At 37.3% G+C, this 9,339-nt stretch overlaps 1 protein-coding gene across 4 annotated transcripts in view; it reads left to right on the top strand.

Moving 5' to 3' along the window:
* Positions 1 to 9,339, top strand: part of LOC108296499 (centromere protein P) — a 273,862-nt gene that overhangs the window by 24,769 nt on the left and 239,754 nt on the right. The gene's annotated exons all lie outside the window — the stretch shown is intronic.

The raw sequence follows: 9,339 nt of genomic DNA on the forward strand, positions 1-9,339 counted from the left end.
GCTCACTGCAACCTTGCCTCTGGCGTTCAAGGATTCTCCTGCCTCAGCCTCCCAAGTAGCTGGGACTGCAGGTGTGCACCACCATGCCCGGCTAATTTTGTGTTTTCAGTAGACAGGATTTCACCATGCTGCTCAGGCTGGTCTCGAACTCCTGACCTCAGGTGATCCACCCGCCTCGGCCTCCCAGAGTTCTGGGTTTACAGGCATGAGCCACCACACCTGGCCCTTTAAAATTTCTTACTATGCTCGTCTGTTGGCCATAATATCTATCAGCTTTTCTTTCTCTAGAAAAGTCTTAATTTTGCCTTCATTTTTTGAAAGATATTTTTGCTGGCCATAGAATTCTGAGTAGATAGGTTTTTAAAAAATATGTATCTTTAAACATATTCTTTCATGATCTGGATTGCATAGGTTGTGACAAAAAGTCTGCTATGATTGTTATCTTTATTTTTCTGTATTAGTGTGTCTTGTGTGTGTGCTTGGGGCAGCCTTAAATCTTTCTCTTCATTTTGCTTTTCTGTAGTTTGTGCTATGTTTAGGGTATATTTGTGTGAAAATTATCAACCATATCTTTTAAAGTATTTATTTTGCCTTGTATCACTCTAATGACATATATGCTAGGCTATCTGACATATTGTCCTAGCATTTGGATGCTCTGTTCTATTCCTTTCATGCCTTTTTGTGTGTGTGTTTCAGTTTGGATAATTTCTATTAACCTATCTGCAACTTCACAGACTCTTTCCTCTGTTGAAGTACTGGCTGCCCGTGGGCCCATTTAAGGAGTTGTTGGTCTTACTTGTAATGCGTTTTATTTCTTTTTATTTTCATATTCCCTTGTATGGATGTACTAGAGTTTTATTCAATTACCCATTGAAGAACATTTGGGTTATTTTCAGTTTTTGGTGAATATAGCTTATTATAGTAATATACACATTTATGTAGCATATTATAGTGTATAATATATATAATGTAAAGATATTATTTTTATGTGTATGTATATATATACGTGCACATACATTCATGCCTTTACAAACATTCATATGCTATAAATATGTATATTATACACACAAACATACATGTATATGCTGTTGTGAACATTCACTAGAGATTTTTGTGTGAATACAAGTTTTCTTTTCTCTAAGGTAAATAACCAGAAGTGGAATTGCTGAGTCATATATGAGTATGTTTAAATTCATAATAAACTGCCAAACTGTTTTCCAGAACAATCATATTATTTTGTATTCTCACCAGTAATGTATGAGAATGACTGTTAATATTTTTGTGAATTAATTTCTGATGGTCACCTAATTTTATATGTAATAGTCCCAGAAATTTATTGTTAGAATAAAATTTTTAAATTTTTAACCTAAATTTCTCTTTATGTTTGTTTTATACTTGAGAGGAGACATTTGGAGTTGTTTGTGTTTCTTTACTACTTTAGTTGAAATTGAAATGTGTTACTGCCAACATTTTATGAAAGAAATCCATGACATCTGTTTTACATTTAGTGAAGTTTGGACTTTGCTTAGGAAAAATAGATAAATTGCAATCATTATTACAGCTGTGAGAGCCAACACCCACACCCACACACAAAATTTCTTTCTATATGGAAAACTCTTACATGCTGTAGTACAGTATCCTTTATGAAGATGCAAATGGAAGAACGAAGAAAATTGTTAATCTTTTAAAGCTCATTATAAAAGAACAGTCTTTTCCTCTGCGTGTGTTTAAACTTGAGTCATCATAACTTTTAAGATTATTTTCATGGCTTATTCCCTCATCACATGATTAAGAATTTATTTTTTGTTCACTTGTTTGATGGAGAATGAAATACCATGTCACTTCGGCCTTTAAGCTCTAGTGAACAAACTTCTGCTCTTTATAGGCCCATATTCTTTGGAAAACAATTTTTTTCAGATGCTAAAAATTTTTTTAAATAGCTATTAGACTGACTTTTAACACATAATCTCCAGTGTTCCCTATAAAGTACATGCTTAGGCAGTTTTGTGTTAATTCAACTATTCTTTTTTGATCTTTGTTTTCTGTGAATCTATTTGGGTTTTTTTTGTTCTTCTACTGCCCTTTCTTGCCTTCTTTTAGATTATTTAACTTGTTTTCCTATGGTTTTATTGTGGCAGAATACTTACAAAATCTTCTAACTCAACCATGTTGAAGAGTAAAATTCAATGGTAGTAAACATTCATTATGTTGTACAACCATTACTACTGTCCCACAACGTAACTCCCTTCTCTTTTAAAACAGAAACTTTGGCTGGGCATGGTGGTTCACGCCTGTAATCCCAGTACTTTGGGAGGCTGAGGCAGGCAGATCATCGGGTCAGGAGTTCGAAACCAGCCTGGCCAGCATGGTGAAACCTGGTCTCTACTAAAAATACAAAAATTAGCCGGGCATGGTGGCGTGTGCTTGTAGTCCCGGCTCCTCGGGAGGTTGAGGCAGAAGAATTGCTTGAACCAGGGAGGCAGAGGTTGTGGTGAGCCGAGACCATGCCACTGCACTGCAGCCTGGGTGACAGAGCGAGACTCTGTCTCAAAAAACCCAGAAACTTTGTACTCATAAACAGTAACTCTCCCTTCTTCCCGCTCCTCATCCTCTAGTAAGCAACATTTTACTTTTTGTCTGTATGATTTTGATTACTCTAAGTACCTTATGTAAGTGGAATCATATAGTATTTGCCTTTTTTTTTTTTTAGGTAGAATCTCACTCTATTGCCCAGGCTGGAGTGCAGTGGCATGATCTTGGCTCACTGTAACCTCTATCTCCCTCCCAATTCATAATTGAGTTCAAGTGATTCTCCTGCCTCAGCCTCCCAAGTAGCTAGGATTACAGGCATGTGCCACCACACCCAGCTAATTTTTGTATTTTTAGTAGAGATGGGGTTTTGCCATGTTGGCCAGGCTGGTCTTGAACTCTGGTCTTGATCTATCTGTTTCAGCCTCCCAAAGTGCTGGGATTACAGGCATGAGGCACTATGCCTGGCCAGTATATGCCTTTTTTTTTTGACTGGCTTATTTCACTGAGTGTAATGTTGTCAAGTTTGATCTATGGATCATAAGTCAGAATTTCTGTCTCTCTTTCTTTCTGTCTTTCTTTCTCTCTCTTTCTCTCTTTTTTTCCTCTCTCTCACTCTTTTTTCTTTCCTTTTCTTTTTTCTGTACCACACAAGCTTTAATTGCATCATTTATGTAAGATAGTCCTGGCCAGGTGCAGTGGCTCACACCTGCAATCTCAGCACATTGGAAGGCCAAGATGGATGGATCACCTGAGGTCAGAAGTTGGAGATAAGCCTGATCAACATGGAGAAACCCCATTTCTACTAAAAATACAAAAAATTAGCTGAGTGTGGTGGCGGGCACCTGTAACCCCAGCCACTCTGGAGGCTGAGGCAGGAGAATCACTTGAACCCGTGAGGCAGAGGTTTCAGTAAGCCAAGATCATGCTACTGCACTCCTCTAGGTGACAGAGCAAAACACCATCTCAAAAATCAAAACCAAAACCAAAAAAAAATGATAGTTCTGTGAATCTGTCCAAATGAGAGAAGACAGGGCCTTTTCTCTCATGCCTTTTACTTAAATGTAAATAATCACAATTACAAATCAAATTTACAAATGTTGACTAAATAATGACTTTGCTCCTATTTTAGTTATGATTATCAGCATAAAACGCCTTTTTCCAATCCACACAGCTATAGCCTCCTCAGTAGTACTGCATCACCCTAGAAAATATGCCTTCAGGCTCCTTCCCATCCCCCAAGGCAGCAGCCAATCCTTGTTACCTCCTTTTGGCCAAAGCAGCCCAACTTTTACAAGTCTTTGGTTCATAGATGGCTAGATCTGAAAGTACTTTCACATTAAGCTCCACCTGGCACTTAATTAAATTGAGAGTGAACACTGGGTACTTAAGGCTGTGTTCCTGGGGGTCAGCTTTAATTTGGTTAATCCAGAGTATTCTCATACAGCTGGTGCTCGACTTATGACCACGAGGGGTTCTGACAGACCTGTCGTAACACGATTTGGTCTTAAATTGAGTAGGCTATATGTACAGTACTGTGGAATGATGTTATAAAAATCTTTAAGTCATATTTTGTCATAATTTTCTTTCATTATTGTTATATATCATAATTTGCTTTGTTCATTTTATGCCATTTGTATCATCTCTACACCATTTTGTTTCTTATTTTTACATTCGTCAGGTTTAAGTAAAACACTGCATTACCAGTACAACTGGTTTAATATTTGCAAAACATACAAAATTACAAAATACAGGTGCATACAAAAATACAAAATACAGTTGTAAAAAATACCATAGGAAACATTTTCCCAATTGCAAAACATATCAAAATATATAAACATGTACAAAACATTTTATTGGCCGCTGGTGCTTGGCTGCAGATCGTTGATGTTGTCATCTGAGGCAGCAGTTGGGGTTACCGGAGTTGGTTTTTTCATAAACATGGTGAGCTTTGTCTGAATTGTATGTTTCTTTTTTTCTTCATAAATTTCACGATACGGACGAAGCACATCGTGCGCCATCCGTTCAATCCTTGCAAATCGTTCGATGTTTGGGTCCATTGCTTCGAGATGTATAAGAAGTTTATTGGGAGGGGTTTGATGAAAAATATCCAAGACACAAAACACAAATTGCTGTACCGAGTCTGGGATAACAGTTGAAATGGTGCACGCGGAGATGGTAGTGCTGCTGGAAGCTGGTCGGCACTGTCGTTCGCCCAGCTGGGCAATGTTTGTGCTGCCAGATGCGGGGTAGTCGTGGCTAGCGATTGTGGTCGTAAAGTCGAATGGTCTTAAGTTGCATAGGTTGTAAGTCCATCAATACCTGTATTTCTCTTCCTCAGTCTTTTGGCTTTAGTGCATGTATTAGGGCTTTCTAGAGAGACAGAATATATATATATATATATATATATATATATATATATTAAAAAAATAATGGATATATATATTTAGGACTCCTATATATATATAAGTCATATATATGCTTATGTATAGAATAATAATATATATACTCCTATATATAAATATATTATACATAGTAATATATTACTATGTATTACTATATAAACATATAGGAGTATATGCTATAATAATTACTACAATAATATTACTATAATATATATACTATATATTTATAGTCATATATATAAATACATATTATAAAAATATATAATATAGCTGTAATAATTATATAAGAAACACATTTAATAAAATATATAAACATATATATTGGACCTCTATATATAGAAGTATATATAGAAGCATGTATATATAGGACTCCTATCTATGACTATAGATAATTTATAATTATGTAAATACATATATAACTTATTATATAAATAATATATAGGACTTCTACATATATGAGTCCTATATATACTTAGTAAATTATTATTATATATTATATTAATAATATATATAATCGTTTATATATAGGAGTTTATTAAATATTAACTCACATGATTAGGAGGTCCCACAATAGGCCATCTGCAGGCTGAGGAGCAAGGAGAGCCAGGCCGAGTTCCAAAACTGAAAAACTTGGAGTCCAATGTTCGAGGGCAGGTAGCATCCAACACGAGAGAAAGATGTAGACTGGGAGGCTAACCCAGTCTAACCTTTTCACATGTTTCTGCCTGCATTATATTCACTGGAGGCTGATTAGCTGGTGCCCATCCAGATTGAGGGTGAGTCTGCCTTCTCCAACTCACTGTCTCAAATGTTAATCTCCTTTGGCAGCATCCTCACAGACACACCCAGGATTAATGCTTTGCATCCTTCAATCCAATCAAGCTGATACTCAGTATTAACCATCGCAAGCCCACCCCTTGTTAACATGAACCCATACACATCTCCTAAGATCATACATAATCTTCAAATAAAGACAATAATAATCGTAATTACACCTAACATAATTATCCTTCATGTACCTGGAAATGCACTGATCTCCAACCCAAATACTATTACATAAAGTTAATTTGTAAATGCTGATATGAAGTCAATAAATCATAGGTCAGATGAGAAAGGGGAATGGAAATAAAATGAAGATATTTTCTTAGTACAAGTGTATATATGCACAAACGTTTTAAACAAAAAAAGGAGGAAATACTCATGACAATTACAGTCCCGGTTTCTGCAGCTGATCATGTGGTTGTGGCTGGTATTGAAGACTACTTTCTTCTACTACCCATTCTGTATTCCCTTTGCCTTCAGCAAGCACCTCAGCAGGTTGTGTTTTTTTTTCCTGGTGGAGTGACCCAAACCTTCATTCCTGAAGGTCTGAGCCATTTGTAGTCCAGCTTGGATTGGGCTAATGTAGTTTCCCATTAACCTTAAACACAGGGCATGGTAATACTAAGAGATGTTCTAATGGATTTCTTGTATTCCATGCATACTCTTCCTTACCTCCATTGTGGAGTAGTAGACTGATTTTATCTTGATAATCTGGGTGAGTCATCCCAGTCGACACTGTAACTCCCTTCTTAGCCTGTTGACTTAAAGGTAAGAGGAGCCCAAAGTGTCCAGGTGGCAATCTTAACTTCCAGTTTAATGGGATCGTTGTTGTGGCTCCTGGTAGCAGTGTTCCTCCCTCTGGATCTAAGACACAAATGCTGCTGTGTATGACCCAGTTTATGGCTAGATGGGTCAGAAAGCGCCCCAGTTTATAATAGGCAGTACAGGTTGCATGGTGACTTGACGACTCATAGTCAAATGTTCAGTTTCCACCAAAGCCTAGTAACAGGCCAAGAGCCGTCTCTCAAAAGGATAATAATTATCTGCAAAAGATGGCCAATAATTCTAGTGCGTTTACTACTTCTTGCTTACTGAATCAAATCAGCATAATGTCATCAATGTAATGGACCAGTGTGATATCTTATGGAAGTGAAAAGCAATCCAGGTCTCTCTGAATAAGATTATGACACAAAGCCAGAGAGTTGATGTACTCCTGAGGTAGGACAGTAAGGGTATATTGCTGGCCTTGTCAGCTGAAGACAAATTGCTTCCAATGGGCCTTATGAACAGGAGTGGAGAAAAAGGCATTTGCAAAGTCAATAGCAGCATACCAGGTACCAGGAGATGTGTTCATTTGCTCAAGCAATGAAACCACACCTGGTACGGCAGCTGCAATTGCAGTCACCACTTGGTTAAGCTTATGATAATCCACTGTCATTCTCCAAGAGCCATAGTCTTCTGCACAGGCCAAATGGGAGAGTTGAACAGCGTTGTAGTGGGAATTACCACCCTATGTCTTTCAAGTCCTTGATGGTTGCACTAATCACAATTTCTCTAGAGATGTGATATTGTTTCTGATTCACTATTTTTCTAGGTAGAGGCAGCTTTAATGGCTTCCATTTGGCCTTTTCCACCATAGTAGCCCTCACCCTACCAGTCAGGGAGCTAAGATGGGGGTTCTGCCAGCTGCTAAGTATGTCTATGCCAATTATGCATTCTGGCACTGGGGAAATGACCACAGGATGAGTCTGGGCACCCACTGGACCTACTGTAAGTTGGACCTGAGCTAAAACTCCATTAATTACCTGACCTCCATAAGCCCTTACTTTAATTGGAGGACCACAAGACGTTTTGGGTTCTCTGGAATCAATGTCCACTCAGAGCCAGTGTCCAGTAGTTCCTGAAATGTCTGATCATTTTCCTTTCTCCAATGCCCAGTTACCCTGGTAAAAGGCTGGAGGTCCCCATTCGAAGTTGCAGGGTCCAATCAATGCCCTTACTTTAACCGTAGACACGTTGCAAAGCTGTGCATGCACCTTTCATTGCAGGTCAGCCACTCACATGATACGAGCTTGTGTCTGTTTTTCCACAGGAGGTAAAGACTCTCACTCAGGGCAATCTTAGCAGATTTGAGGCTCAGTATCTGCTTCTGAAGCCAGGAGACAGAATCCCTGAGTTCATAATTTTCTTTCACTACTTTTTCCTCTGAACTTAAGAGCAACCAGCCAGCTTCATTATGTTCCTTTGTTATCCTTTCCTCTGTCACTAGACACTTGGGTTGTTTCCATGTTCTAACTAGTATTAATAGTGCTGCTGTGAACATGAGTGTACAAATATCTCTTTGAAACTCTACTTTCAAATCTTTTGGGCATATGCCTGTAAATGAAATTACTGAATCATATGGTCATTCTGTGTTAAATTTTTTGAGGAACTACCACAGTGTTTTCCACAGCTGCTATCTGTTTTTTGCATAGAATGTTCCATATATATCTGTTAGATGTAATAGTTGGTTTACTGTGTTGTTTAAGTCCTCTGGTTGTTCTATTCATTATTGAGATTAGGACATTGAAGTCTCCAATTGTTATTGTAGGACTTTCTGTTTCTTCCTTTAATTTAGTCAGTTTATGCTTCATGTATTTTGATGGTCTGTTTATTAAGTGTATAAATGCTTATAAGTGTTACATCTTTTCGATATATGGAAGCTTTTATTAATACAGACATATCTTGGATATATTGTAGGTTTGGTTCCAGACCACCGTATATGGAAATATTGCAATAATGTGAATCACGTGAATTTTTTTTGGTTGAGCAGTGCATATAATAGTTATGTTTACATTATACTACAGTATATTAAGTGTACAATGCCATTGTATCTGAAAAATGCCATTTTTTTATATGGGAGTGGTTCATGGCACCCCAAAACAATTCCCATAGTAACAGCAAAGATTATGGATCACAGATTACCATAACAGACAATAATAATGAAAAATTTTGAAATATTGGGAAAATTACCAAAATATGACAGACATGAAGTGAGCACGTATTGTTGGGAAAATGACACCAATAGACTTGCTTGACATGGCATTTCCACAACCTACAGTTTAAAAAAATACAGTATCTGCAAAGCACAATAAAGCAAAGCACAATAAAACAAGGTGTACCTGTATATAGTGTTCTTGTCTCTTGTAACCTTTTTTTGATTTAATGTTCCTGCAATTTCATTTTATGCCACTTTAACTTAAAAAAAATTTAGAAGACCTGTGTTACTTAACAGCTCTATCCCCAGCCTTTTCAATTATTGATGTTACAAACTTATATATTTATATGTTGTGTACCCCAAAATGTAAACTAATAATTCTTTAAATGCATTGGTTTCTTAAATTACATAGAAAATATGTGGGGTCACAAATGAAAATTACAATAATAATAGCTTTTAGACTAATTTTTAAAAAACATATTAGTCGGGGCCGGGTGTGGTGGCTCACGCTTGTAATCCCAGCACTTTGGGAGGCTGAGGCGGGTGGATTACCTGAGGTCAGCAGTTCAAGACCAACCTGGCCAACATGGTAAAACCCCGTCTCTA

Source organism: Cebus imitator, unplaced genomic scaffold (assembly GCF_001604975.1).
Source record: "Cebus imitator isolate Cc_AM_T3 unplaced genomic scaffold, Cebus_imitator-1.0 Scaffold720, whole genome shotgun sequence".
In the NCBI taxonomy this organism is placed as follows: Eukaryota; Metazoa; Chordata; class Mammalia; order Primates; family Cebidae; genus Cebus; species Cebus imitator.